General features: G+C 39.6%; 1 long non-coding RNA gene across 1 annotated transcript in view; it reads right to left on the reverse strand.

Annotated features, from left to right (window-relative positions):
* Nucleotides 1-8,451: 8,451 nt before the first annotated feature.
* The window catches only part of LOC139082076 (uncharacterized), a 141,655-nt gene continuing 135,094 nt past the window's right edge, over nt 8,452-15,012 (reverse strand). Inside the window, exon 3 of the long non-coding RNA XR_011537788.1 lies at nt 8,452-8,564. This is a non-coding gene — a long non-coding RNA (uncharacterized lncRNA). The remainder of the gene's footprint in view (nt 8,565-15,012) is intronic.

Below are 15,012 nucleotides of genomic sequence, written 5' to 3' on the forward strand. Positions count from 1 at the left end.
CTAAAGAGTAAATAATCTTTGATGGTGGCCATTCGCTACATGAATTTTCCTAAGGAAAATGACACATGTAGGAAGTACTAGAGACTATTGCTGGTTTTTGCAAGAAATATAGTGGTCTTTAAAATGGAAGAAAAAAATAGATTTCTCTGCATGTGATCCTTGGTATAATTACAAGAGATTTTATTTTCTCCTTTATCTCTGTGTTTTTAAATTTTGCATATTGAATATGATTTACATTTATAATCAGAAAAAGATTATTTTTTAAAAAGTAGATTCTTAGGATGGTGGTTGAGAGGTTAGGATTTGGTGCTCTCACGGCAGCAGCCTGGGTTTGTTTCCCAGTCAGGGAACCACACCACCTATCTGTCAGTTGTCATACTGTGGTGGCTAAGTGTTGCTGTGATGCTGAAATCTATGCCACCAGTATTTCAAATACCAGCAGGGCCACCCATGGTGGACAGGTTTCAGCAGAACTTCCGGACCAAGACAGACTAGGAAAAGGACATGGCCACCCACTTCCAAAACAATTGGCCATGAAAACCCTATGAATAGCAGCAGAGTATTGTCTGATAGAGCTCTGGAAGGTGACAGGATGGCACAAAAGACTCAACAAGGTTCCACCTGCTGTACACAGCGTTGTTAGAAGTTGAAATCAACTCAACGGCACTAACAAAAAACAAGATTCTTAGGGAATATGGCTAGTTGGCTAGAGTTGGATGGCTTTCCTTGAGGATGAATTTTTCTGTCAGAGGGAGGTATTAAACCCATGAATATAGCTGATTATTGATCCCTGTTTTTTTTACAGGAAAGTGAGACACAGAAATAGCCAGGAGATATGGTTTAGTGTTATGGTAAGGAGCGATGACTTGAGTCAGAGCTTGAGTCCTTCCCTTACTAGTTTGACTATAAACAAGTTACCTCACTCCTCTCAACTCTGATGTTCTCATGTGTAGAATGGGGTAAACATACCTTACAGGGCTATTTAGAGGTTAAGTGAGATACAAGTTGTGAAGCATTTAGCCCCATGCCTGGCACATTCTAAGTACTCAATTCATGTCAGCTCTTATTACCTTTATTTTGAACAAATTGAACATCCTTGGCCTTAATGCTGACATTTCCTGCTGATATGCAAACTGATTTTTCAGTGCACACAAATGGAAGGCACTGGGAATTCCTGGTTTTTTTCCTAGCAATAATTAGAAATGACAGAGTGATTAGGTGGTTAAAGGACATAATTAACCTCTCTGGCTTTTAGCACTCTCTTCTGTAAGAGAAGAGGATGGAATTAAAAGACCTTTAAGATTCCTCCCTGTTCTATGATGTTATGTTTATAAGATTTATTTTTTCATTGGAAACCTTCATTTGAAGGATAATGACTTTTCTAAAAATTCACTTTTTTTTAAATAAACTGCAATCTATTCCCTCCTATAATCTATTGTCCCAAATGAATATCTGGGAACACAATAAGAAAGATGCTAGTATCTGGTTGTATCTGGCCAATTGTCTTTGCAGTCCATATACCAGGCTGGAGGTAGATTCTAATTTTTGTTGTTGTTATTGCTTGGGAAAGTTAAATTATTTTTGTCTTGGAAATGAACTAGAGGGTGAGAAGGGCTAAGAAGTTTTTAAAAACTCATGCATGGTTAAAGAGAGTGAGAGCTAACCATTTTAAGGTGAGCAATGGCCAACTTTGTGATGGAGAAATTTATGATTATACCTGACTAAAATTCATAGTAATTTTTTGTTTTATAGATGACTGCTCCATGGCTGCCCAGGGCTACTAATTATGGTGCCACCTCATCTAAACTCTCACTCTATCCCTTTTCCTCCTCATGAACACTTACCTGCCCAACGTTTCATTCCCTCCAAGGCCTTGCTTCTAGTTTCTATGGCAACGGCTAGCTAATCCAAGCTTAATGTCCCCTTCCTGCCTTCTCAAGCAAGGGAGGCTTCGGGAGACAATCTCTTCCTGGAAATGAAATGACACTAATGGGGGAATCTCAAACTAAGAGCTAAGACTGATATTTTGAAACAAGTAGCCTGTATACCTCTCAAATTACAATGTGGAAACAGTCTTCCTCCCTACCTACATGTACAGCCAACCTGGCACCTTGTTATTTTTGTTCTTTCCTTTTACTAAACGTCTATGTCCTATCTTGCTGTGGTAACAGTGACATGCTGGCTATAGTCTATCCTATGGAGAACTACTGAGTGCCGTGATCGCACAGTTGAGATTCAAATCCAATCAGCCAGCACTTTTTCCTGGACTATCAACTAATACAGGAAGAAATGACACTGGAGTAAAAAAAAAAAACCCCAAAAAAACCCCAAAACCTCTGGCAATTTCTCATCTTGTGTCTGATTGACTTCTTTTACAACTGAGGGAGGTATTGTCAAACCACGAATTGAACTCCCAGAGCTGTGCTGTCTTGGAGATGCTAAACTGCAAGGGGAAAAAAACAGTGCTAAGGAGGAGGAGAGTTCTGGATGTGGAATGATTACAAGGTGGAGCAACCTTTGGCAAAATGCTGCAATAGCTCATTAGTCTTATATGCTCATATCCTGGTTCTAAGATTTCCCATCTCAGGTGCTCAGACTTCCAAACTCTATGTACTTCTCCCCAACCCATTTCCTAACTGACATGCACCAAAGAGGGTAAATGACCAATAACAGTTTAATGTTACCCACCCCCAACGATATTTGCATTTTGACATGAAATAAAGAGGCAGTTCAAAATACGGTAGAATTTAAGTGTAGAAGCAGGAGGGTAAGGGAAAGAATTGGAGATGCAGATGATTCTATAGTCCAATAACCTAGAATGAATCCCATCTGTGCTTCTGCCTTTGGGCAAGTTACTTAACCTCTCTAAACTTTCATTTTCTCACCTATATTAGGGGATCATAATTGCTCCTATCTCAGAGAGGATGTTCAGAAGATTAAATTATGGAACCAATATGAAGTGTCAAGGGATCAAGTAAATGCTTAAATGATGCTTCTTGTTATAAATAAAGCTTTAAGGGGAAGAATTTAAAACATCCTTTATTCGTTTATTCAACGAATACTTATTGAGCACCTGTCAAATATGTCCAAACACTGTTCTAAAAGCTGGGCTGGGAGAGCAGTAGTGAACAAGATGGACAAACGCTCTGCCATCACTGAGCCTAAACCTTAGTGGGAGAAGACAGGGAATAAACAAAAACATGTATAATATAATTTCAGGTAGTGATAAGTACTATGAAGAAAAATAAGGAGATAAGAGTGATATGGAGGGGGGCTATTTTAGATAGGATGGTCAAGGAAGACTCTCTAAGGAGGGGACATATGTGCAGAGCTTTGAGTGAAATAAGGAGTGAGTCAGCGAAGGCTCCATCGAAAGGAATCAGCAAATCAGTCGTTTCGTTGGGTTGTTTGTTTTTCTGGGACTTTCTTGTTACCTCTAGAATTATATCAATAGATGGAAACTTACTTGACTAAAGGTAAGATCGATCTTGAATCTGAGATTAGGGCTAGATGAAAGAAGGAAACTAGAATTTGGTGAGTTCTTATTATGTACCAGGGGCTGTACTCCCTGCTTCAAACAGGTTCATTTTGTCCTCTATTCACCTAATCACTCTGTCATTTTTCTTTTTCTTTTTTTTTTTATTGAGGTAACATTGATTTATAGCATTGTATAAATTTCAGGTGTACATCATTATATTTCTCCTTCTGTATAGACTACATCATGTTTCCCACCAAAAGTCTATTTGCCACTGTCATTTTTCATAACAGCCTATGATGTGATTATTATTCTCCCAATGTGGAAACCGAGCCTTGAGAATTTTCAGCAACTTTCCCCCAAATAATAAGGCGCTGCAATGTAATTCAAATAGATTCCACCACCGATCACTGGTAAGCTCTCCAGATAGTAGTATCACACAGCAGGACTAGGCCCTGGAATGCTTTGGAATAGCAACACCACTCAACCCACTTCCCCAAACACATGAAGTCTTTAAAAGCCATTAGCCCTCATATGGTCATTAAGAATGTATCAGCACAAGCATGGATTACAGTAGCCTGGCCTTGAGCCATCTTTAAAAAGAGTATGGCTTCAACTTGAAAGCCCAGAACTGCCCATTTCTGGATGCACCCAGGGCAGAACTAGAATGTAGGCATTTTAGTGCTACAAGATGACATTCTATTGCTAACTTCCAGCCCCTATATTCGATATTCCTGGGCTCCAAGAATTTCACAGAAGACCAGCTATTCTGCTCTGTGGGGAGTTTTCAGATGACTTAATGATTTTTTGAATGTTCAGTTAAGTGGCAGATTGCCAGCATATGGCTCTTTGGTCACCTGCAGGAGGCATAACTATAAAGAATATCACTTTTTTATTGTGTAAATGAAGGTACAAGGAAGTTAATTGTAAAAAGACAAGGTTGACTCTTGGGAAACTTTACACTTAAGATGCTGCCTTTGCTTAAAATATTCTACTTGCCATTTAGCCTTGTCTATTTAATCTACAAGGTGAATCACCTATCTAAAGGGGTGCTTTTATCCCCTTTATTCAAATGGGGAATCTGAGACTTGGAAATATTTCCTGAGTTACCTAATATTAGCCATCCAGCAAGCTTAGATTTGAGCCTATATCTGTTCAGATATGCCAAAGTCTATGCTCTTTCAACTGCAGCTATCTCTTCTGGAATTTACCTCTAGAGTCAGCAGCATGTTCTTTCCGATAACCTCACTTGTAGCTGACCATTGTCCTTTGAAGGTAGATTTAATTTTGGAGAGTCAAATTCATCTCAAGTCAAGACTGAGTGGATGACCACATTGCATGATGTCATTTTTATTATTATAGCTAGAAAAAATAAGAGAGAAGGGCAAGGCAAGTCCTCATTCATCTTTGCTTTCCTCTAGCCTAAGTATTGTGTGTTACACAGTGTATATTTTTTATTTAAAATTATATGTTGAAATATAACACATTGATCTATCATCAGCCATCTATACCTAGCATTAAATTGTTGATTAGATTTTCTGTTAGAGAGGAGAAGCCTTAAAGAACAGGATATAGGACAGGTGAGTTTTGATGGTGGCACTAGGATGCAGGAGGGTCAAACCTCAGTGGACTAGTTCCAGGAAGGGAGATGGGGAGGCTAGGGATTAAAGGACGGGGAGGCTGGGGGCAGGAAGTGAGGAAGCTTGAGGGGAAGGGTAGGAAAATTAAAGGGTAGAGGGTGGCGAGGCAAGGAGAGGTGGAGGGTGGAGAAGCTGGGGGTAGTGGAGGGTAGAGAAGTTAGGAGGTGGTGGAGGGGAGGGAGGCTGGAGTTGAAAATGGGGAGGCTGTGGGGGGTGGAGGATAGGGAGATTAAGGGGTAGAGGGTAGCAATGCTAGGGTGATGGAGGGTGAGGAAGTTGGGGGTGGTGGAGGGTGGGGAGGCTTGGGGTTGGAGGGTGGAGGGTGGAGAGGTTAAAGTGTAGAGGGTAAGGATGCTAGGGCAGTGAGGGTGAGGAAGGTGGGGGTGGTGGAAGGTGGGGAGTCTGAGGAGTGAAGGGTGGGAAACCGGATGGTGGAGGCAGGGAGGCTGAGGGTTGGAGGTGGAGATGCTGGGAGTGGAGGGTAGGTAGGTTGGTGGGTGGAGGTGGGAAATATGAGAGCAATGGATACTTGAGATATAGGATTAGACCTCAGAAATGGGGCTGAAGGGGAGAGAATAGAAAGACTAGGGAAACCTGCCTTCACAGTCTTATGAGAGAAAAGCACTCTGGGAGTAAATATAATAAAATGTTACATAAAATTGTACTTCCAGGAACCACTTAGCGCCTTGGAAGAGGTCATGGTAACCTCATTTGCCTCAGGGAGAGTTGAGTATTTTTCTCACTTGATTCACCATGGAATTAACTCCAGCTAAAATATAAATCCCTCTGTTTCTTGAGAGCCTTAATAACCCTCCCTGCCTCAAATGTAGCTGTGGCCGTTGTGGAATGATGATCTACCTTTAACCTCATCCATCACCAATAACCAGCAAAGGGAAAGTAATTAATAAACGTTTGAAAATGCTTCAATTTATTCAGGCTACTCAGCTTCATGAGGTAGATGTGCAGGCTTCTCTTTCCAGTTAAATGTTTACTGAGAGCAAGTAGGTATGTGTTAAATCATGGAATTCTAAAAACATACATAAGAAAACATGTACATTTTACCTTAAGTAGGATATAATTCTCAGAAATGGAACTTCAATAACATAGCTACCCTCATTTGTGCAGCTATAAAAAGCAGCTCCAATTTTAGTGAGGCACCTTGAATATGTTACAAAATGTAGGCATATAATTAATTCAAAATACTCTGTCTTTAAATCATGTAATGATGCTTTGTGAGCATACATAAGCTTAATTGGGAGTAATGAAACTAAGGAGATTGAGATCCAGAGTGCCATAAATAAAATAATGGTTAGCAGCTCCTGCAGGATAAATTTAGATCATCGGGTAATCTTGCAATGTTCCCAAGGTTTGTTCTGGGTTGACAGTCTCTCTTTTCTATGTGAAGACACAGAAAGATTATTAAGTTTCCTAACTGGAAGATTTGAAGAGTTTCAGGTCTGTGGGATCGCTCTGTTATGAGCAGGTAGAGGATATGGATGTCAGCTGACCCAGCAGTCAATGAGATCCTTTCAGTTTGCAGTGTAAGAGTGGGTACAGCACACTCAGAGGCCCCTTGAGGGTGGGACACTACATTGTAGTGAAAAGACTTCTGCAGGTTCAAGGCAACATATTTGACCTCAATAATTTAGTTTCTTCATCTGTAAAGTGGGCAGAAGAGTAACATCAGCTTTGTGGAGTGTTTGAGGATGAAATGAAAAAGCTCATGGAGTGCCCGAAACAGTGACTGGCATGTAGGAGATATTCAATAAATGCTACTGGTTTTCCTTTGGCCCCAGCATAGTGTCCTGCACAGTGTAAGAATAACAGGTAATTGTTTATGTGACTGAAGTGTGCCCATTGAGATAAGTTCCCTAAGAGGGTAGGGGATAGTCTATATTTTCTAGTCAGACACTGAAGGAACAAATGGAACTTAAATCAGATTTAAGACAGTTAGGCTAATGGCAACAGAGACGCTGGGAAAAAAATCACAGGGTCAATAGCGGTAGCAAGTCAAATTCTTGCTTTCCCATGATGGGATCCCAAAGCTGGGGGCAGAACAGACATGTGGCATTCATTCTGCCCTTTCTCCTTCTTGTGCCCATGCAGCCATTACTAATTGACTGCAGCCATTGCCCTCTCTACGCAGATGGGTCCTCAGACTCCTGAACACAGCGTTCAGGCAGGCATTCATAATTGGTTAGCATTGGCACTTGTGATAGAGCCTATTTGCTATTCCGACAAAAGAGTGCAGCCCACTGCCTGGCTGACCACATCAGTTGAATAACAAAACGAGAGTCACTCTCCTCTTTCTGTCCCCTTTCTGAATCCCTCCTAGAGCAAGAGGAAAGGGCTCTGCTTCTTTCTCTTGATTCCTTACACTCCATATTTGATATTTGGATAGCACTCCAGAGTTTATATAAAATTTTAAAGTGTACTTAGTCCTGATAATAACCATGGGTGAGCAGTGGGTTACATATTATTACCCTCATTGTGCAGAGGAGAAAACCAAGGCTCTGAGAAGTTAATGAACTTATCTAAGATGATAGAATCAGTAAGTGGCATACCTGGAACTTGAAGATTGAGATGCCCAACTCCAAAATCTGGCAATTATTTAGAAACAAATGCTACCATTAATAAGTAATGTCATGGAGAAGATTATAGACAGTGATGGCACATGAATGCCTCATAGAGGAGATGCTGGTCTTCAAGGAGAGAAGATGTGAAATTGACAAAACATAGCAGGATGGCACTCTAGGCAAGATTCCATGAGCAATAGTACAGAAGTTTGACTTTGTGGGCATGGCAAGCAGTGGTGGTGGGTATCAGCCACAGGATGGAGACCACCATGACTGGAATGGGAGTCATATAGGGATGCTGAGGAGTATTGGGAGATGAGTGGACAGGGAATCTATATCCTCCAGGATAAGGCTTTGAATGCAAGGCTAAGTGTGTTGCATTACCATTTTGATTACTGAACTATAATTGATGATTTTATCTAAACCCCTTTGGAATAAATTTATATTTTCTGTTTGTTAAATATGTTCACTGTCTAAATTTCCTTGCCTTGATCCTAAAATAAAACCTTTTAAGATTCAAGGTGGAAAGGAAAAATCTGATATTCTTGAGTAGGCAAACATGTCTGTATTTTTTTCTTCCTACTCCCCTAATGACTTTTTTTTTTTTTTAAAGATTTTATTTTTTCCTTTTTCTCCCCAAAGCCCCCCGGGACATAGTCGTATATTCTTCGTTGTGGATCCTTCTAGTTGTGGCATGTGGGACGCTGCCTCAGCGTGGTTTGATGAGCAGTGCCATGTCCGCACCCAGGATTCAAACCAACGAAACACTGGGCCGCCTGCAGCGGAGAGCGCGAACTTAACCACTCGGCCACGGGGCCAGCCCCTCCCCTAATGACTTTTTGTGCTGCTGTGTCTTGGAGGCATTGGTTCTTCCTGGAAAATAAGAATACTGAATATAAATTTAATATACAAAAATCAATAATGTTTATATATACACATCTCAGCAAGTTAAATTTTATAAGGGATGAAAAGATCTTTTTCAAAATATCAAAGGAAAAAAGAACCCAAACCCATGAAATAACCAAAAATTAGGCTTAAACAAGAAATGTGCAAGATTTGTGTGAACCTTTTTAAATGTTAACGAAGGATACGAAATATGATGAACAAATGAAAATATATACCTTGTTTTTGGAAAAACTCATCATAAATATATCAATTTCCCTTAATTTAATGTACACATTTAATGTAATCATGATCAAAATATGCTCAGGATTGTTTTTAGAACTAGATAAACTGATGCTAAGTTCATATGGAAAAACTAGGAAGCAATAATGGCCAGGAAAAATTATGAAATAGAAGAGTAATGAGCTAGGCCTTGTCCTATCAGATAGTAAATTATGAAAAGTTAGTAATTATTGGACTAAGTAATTAATTAATTACTAAGTAAGTAATTAATGGACTAAGATACAGTACAGAAATAAACCCCCAAACATATTTAGTACATAATAAAAATAGCATTGCTTATCAGTGGGAAAAAGGGATTGTTCAGTAAACATGAAAAAAAGTAAAACTTGAAAAAAGGTAAAAAAAAAGTTTCAGTAAACATGAAAAAAAATTTTTAAAGTAGAAAAAATTATATATATTTGCAGAGAGGGGAAGACTTTGCTAGGCATGACAAAAAATCCAGAAATCATAAAAAAATCAATATATTTATGGAAATAAATCTTTTAATCTGCAAGAGAAAAACCCACAGCATAAATAATGTTAAATGGACATCTAAGAAAAAGTATTTGCATCATACATCACAGACAACAGACTTATTTTCCTAATTTATTAAATTTAAGTAAATATGAGAAAAAAACTAAAAATTCAATGGAAAAATTGAAAGATATAAAGAAATAGTTCATAAGAAAATAAATAGGTCTTGAAAATTTGAAAAGATGTCCAATCTCACTGATCATGAGAGAAATGCAAATTGAAACTACAGTGATATTCCATCTTCAGCCATCAGAATGGCAAAGACAAACTAGTTTGATACTGCATTGCATTAGTGAGGATATGAGGAATAGCCCATTTCAGACATCAGTGGTGGGACAGTGACAACTCTGTGGAAGGTAATTTGCAATATCTTTCAAAATTATAAATGCATATTCCCCTCATCTCAGAAATTCCACTTCTAAGAATTTGTCCTACAGGTATAATAGCACATACATATGTAGAATATGTAGAAACATATTCATTTCATGATTGTCTGTGTCTGTCAGTATGGTACTGGTTAATTAAACTAGGTAAAGGCATGTAATGAAACACTATGCACCTATTAAAAATTAAAAGTAATGAATTTTAAATATTAGCTCTGTTTTGACCACTGCACAGCTCCAAGTTCTCTTTTCTTTTTGGCAAAATATCAAAAAGTTATCAGGAAAATGGGAGGGACACTGAGTGGTGACTTCTCTCTCCAGTTAAATTCATTATAATAAAGAATAATTAATTAGAAGGATAATTCATTAAATTTTAGACAGGCAGAATGAATAGATTGTGGCTGCCGTTTAATGTACATCCCTGAGAATGAAAAGGAGAGGATGAAAAGGATAATTGTATGTCATACTCAGGAATGTTCCTGGATCCCTAAGGAGAATAAATGGAAAATCTCTAGGTCAATTTGTATAGAGGTTGTATAATCTGCAACACAGACACAGAACAAGAGAGATAGCCTCAATACAGTGTAGCCAAATGTCAGGACCAGGACCCCAGAAGTTAGGCCTGGGGGCCATGGTTTGCTGAAAGCACAGTGCTTGGCTTCCTAGTAGCCTAAGATCCTTCTGGGTGCTGATATGGGTGGGAGGAGTGGGAGGGGTACAAATCCGGGAGCCCTTTGCAGAGAACTTCTCAGCCTTGGTGGATTCCTTACGTTTTAGCAGCTGTCTACTGTCACCATCCTGGGAGCATCCCAGTGAGGAACAGAAGAGGACATTGTGGACCCATATTTATGCAGTCATATCCTTTGATTACTCCAAGGATTCTCAACCCTGCCTGCCCATCACCTGGGGAATCACCTGGGTTGCTAATAAAATTTACCAATGCCTCGGCTCCTCCACCAGTCGTTCTGATCTAGGTGGTCTGGGGGGAGCACAGGCATTGGCGTTTGTTAAATGTTCCCCAGCTGATTCTACTGTGCAGCAAGGTCTGAGAATCTTGGGACTGTGCTCTTCTCGTACGCTTTAAAATTTTTTTCATGCTCAATAATGCTTAAGAGTAGAAATGTTTGGTGTTTGTGAGTTTCATTTCTGTTATTCCCCAAACTCACTTGGACCTTTCATCAGGCTTAAGATGGAGAGAAAGGAAAAGAGGCAAGCAGAGACAGAGAATGACTGAAAAGAAAAATTTGACAGAGAAATGTAAAAGAAAAAAAGAGGGAAATTTTGAGTTCTTCACTCCAAACTCACTCCAGAATCTTTGAGAAGACGACCTAATCTTCATTAGTTTACGAACTTCTGAGCTAGTTTTTATGCACACTTTTAGTTTAAAAGCTTTGATCTATTGGGCAATCCATTTAAAGTACAATCAATGAGGGAGCAGATAGGGATCATGTGCTGAGTGGTGAAGGGCGATAGAACATAGTTCCAACATCAAGGAGACTTGGACTAAGCAGAGGAACTTGCGTAGCCTCCTTGGATTTTTCATAAAAACCCCATGAAATTGGGGGGCTTTACATGAAAATCAAAACTTAACTCCATCCACTTTTCAACGGGAAACCTAGCTGAGTTGCCACTCAGAATGAAGCTCATCAGTGACACCGGTCATTGGATTTAGGGCCCATTCTAATCCAGTATGACTTCATCTTAATTTGATTATGTCTGCTAAGACCCTCTTTCCAGATTAGATTACATTCACAGGTACCAGGGATTAGGACTTCAATATATCTTTTTGGGGAACACAATTCAACCCACTACAGACACCTTGTACAACGCTGTCTTCATTTTGCTTAAAGCTATTTTACTCATGAGACCAGCAGTGGCCACACTTTTTGAGATCCATTTTTCCCACCTCTTAATTTATGGACCCATAAATTATTCTTTCTAGAGTTGTACTTCTACTTGGAAGAGTATAGCTAACAAGCAAGTGATGGTGACACCTCATCACTTTCTCCATCACCAGACTGATAAGCACTAAATTACACTGACAAGACAGATGCCCTGGGAGCAAATGGCCAGTTTATAGAGGAAAAAAAAATTGAGCAGCAATCAAAGTATATGCGAAGACAGCTCATTTTAGACCTCTTTTTCCTGCCCACACATTGGAATACTTATTTGACCACAAGAAGTTTTTGGCTTCACTTAGCAATCGGTTTCTTCTGTCCTAGTACCTGAATGTCTGTGAGAAAGCACGGAATCCCAGACAGCCAGGCTAAGCGGCCTCTTGGGATTCCTTGGGAACATTTTTACTTTTTTTCTGTTAAAAAGAAATTGTTGTAAGAAAACTCCTCAAATCCAGTTCCAACCCAACTTCTTTTAAGTTCATGTAAATACTTGAAACAAGGAAACATCTTTGCTGCTTGGGTCATTAACTAGGAATAGACTGAGTTCTTACTCAACAAGCTTTTATTCCCACTGGGAATTGTGGGCATGATATATTTTAAGTGGACAACTCTATTTTCAAGTTGTCAGTGAAGACAGTCTCTAGGATCAGGTGCCAGGACCTAGGATCAAGATAACAGAGATAAGGGCATATAGAGGAGAGGGGAAGTAGAGAGAAGGAGGAAGTGAGGTCAGGAGCAACAGATATCAAGAGCCAAAGGGCCGGGGAAGCTGAAGGCTCTAAATTGGATCAAGGCAGATTGTCCTCACTGAGAGGAATTCTTAGTGCCTCTCACACCTGGCTGGACTAGGACATATCTCCTTCCCCCTTATAGTGCTCGAAGATGGCTCCTGCAGCACCATGGAAGTTTTACTAAGTAGTTCATTTTAAGGGAATCCTCCTATGTACACTATAGAGCAATTGATTTGTTCTGTTCCATTACCTGAATACTGAATATATTTAAGGGAGATAAGGTAGGGGAAAGGAGAGGGAAAAGAGGATTCTAGACTTCAGTTCCTTTGCTGTTTGCAGTCCAGACATATTAATTCCATACAATGTATAAAATTCTTCTGTTTGTGAATGAATGGATGTTAGTTTACTACTTTCCAGTCCACCCTACAAGTGCATGGTCCAATCATCTTTTTTTCTCATTAATAAACGCTGTAAAGGAAGTTCCCTGAAAATGGTGAACCTGAAAAGCATTTCACTAAATGGCTGGAGAGTGAAGGCATTCTGACTCTGGCTGTAGAGCTGATGTTACAAAGGAAAGGAGCCATTTTGCATGGCAGCTTTCTCCCTCCCAACAATAGGCCATGCCAACTGCTAGGAAGAAGTCATTGAGGCTGTTACCTGGACTGGGGCTTCTGTGCTGATGCACATAGAGAGCTTAGAGTAAGCTGGCTTCTGAGATTGACTCATGCTACCAGACAGAATCATTTGAATCATATTCCTCTATGGTCTTAGAGTTGTGCATATGAGTCTAAAATATCACTGTCTGTTGGAAAATAAGAAGGAAGGTTATTGACCTGTATAGGATCAGGGAAAAATACATAAGTGTTCTCAGCTATGCCTTGTATGGAATGAAGCATGACTTCATCCAAGTATGACTTGTATGGGATGAATAGACTCAAAAGTTTTAGGTTGCAATCCTGTTGGCATTACTAATTAAGAATTAGAGTTTTCCTACCTATTGAGATTTAAGGTGCCCCAAGAAAAGGCACCCCTCAAAAAATTCCCACTAGGACTCCATGAAATTCTCACAGCCTGCACTTCTTTGCAGAAAAGTGAGGCCCCTCAATTAAGAGATGTGAAGCTACCAATGAACTTTGCAGCGTACATGGTAGCTCCCCAAGTTAGTGGTCATCACCACCTTCTTCACTGCTGTTCTCTCTCTCCTGGTTGGCACTCTGAGGGAGTGTCATGCAGGAGCAGCACTGCCCTCTCACCTGTCCTACTGACCAGCTCCCTGTGAGTACCAACCCTCCAGGTTTCAAGGAAATTAATAGAAGCTTCTTCCACAAAAGGTTAGGGCCCTTTGGCTTAAAGGATTCAAGTCACCTGCTAACTTCATACAAGACATTTAAGTCTTAGCATTCTTTAATATATTAGTGTAAATTTAGAATTGAGATGGGAGCAAATGGACCTAGACTTGGACTGAAAAGGCCTGAATTTATATCTCAGCTTTTCATGTCATGGCTCTTATGACTTGGGTCAAGCTAAACAGCTTTTTTGAGTATTCTTTTCTTCATTTTAAAAGTAGAGTAATATTTTTCTAAGTATGGGAGAACACATGTGTAGCTATGCCTGGAACAGAGTAGGGAGTTAATAAATGTTTATATAGTAAATAGATCATTACTTTACACTTTTCAAGATGTTTTTATATATATTATCCACTTGTTCTTCTAAGGCCCCAGTGAGGTAGACAGGGCAGAATCAAGATTAGAACCCAGGACTCTGACTTCCCAGGAGTAAATCCAGTGTTTCCCAATAGTGTAAATCCAAAGGGAATAATGGAATAGCATATTCATCTACTTAATTACTTAGGACTTTAAAGGGTTAAGAGTGAAACAGTCAGAGGGTGAATGAACTTGACATTTGAATAAAATACTCAGCCATCTCTCCTTATTTTCTAAATAAATTCATTTGCTCCTAGGTATTGGGCTGTGTCTTACCGCTGTTCAATTCAGAAAACTAATTTCAGGAGCTTAGCACAGCAAGTTTCCCCTATATAAGTCCTGAGAGGTCATCTGAAGAATCTAAATGATATCGCTTGAAGTTAAAACTGTCAGGCCCCTCTGGGGCAGCTGACACAATGACTGACTTACTCATTGCCAGCTCATCTGTATCAAGTCACAGGTATTCTCGAATCCCAAGATGGATCATTTTTTCCCGCAGTTAATGTGCTTTTGGAATAGTTTCTTTGGAGGGATGCTGGTCCTCTTCCTCAACTCAGGAGATTCAAAGAGGTATACTCACCTAGCTCCAACCTGAATTGTTGTCTTTGCTAGAAATGGTTATTCTCTTCAAATGCCAGAGTGAGGAGCCGGGAATAATACTGCTCTACTTCAGCTATCTGATAAGTAAGAAACGTGCCTGTTCCGGGGAAAGTTCTCTTCTCTCTTTAAATTACAAGAATTTACATGAGTTCTCGTGAGCACATGGGCATAAGTTAATGTGCCTATGAATCCAGCTTTTGGAATATTTAGTTAATTGGAAATGAAGATTCATCAGGTAATCCTATAATGGCACCTCAAAACAGGGTAGTTTAGGCTTCTGAAGAGATTTTTATTTTAAATGCCATCTA

The sequence above is a fragment of the Equus przewalskii genome, chromosome 1 (assembly GCF_037783145.1).
Source record: "Equus przewalskii isolate Varuska chromosome 1, EquPr2, whole genome shotgun sequence".
Taxonomy (NCBI): domain Eukaryota; kingdom Metazoa; phylum Chordata; class Mammalia; order Perissodactyla; family Equidae; genus Equus; species Equus przewalskii.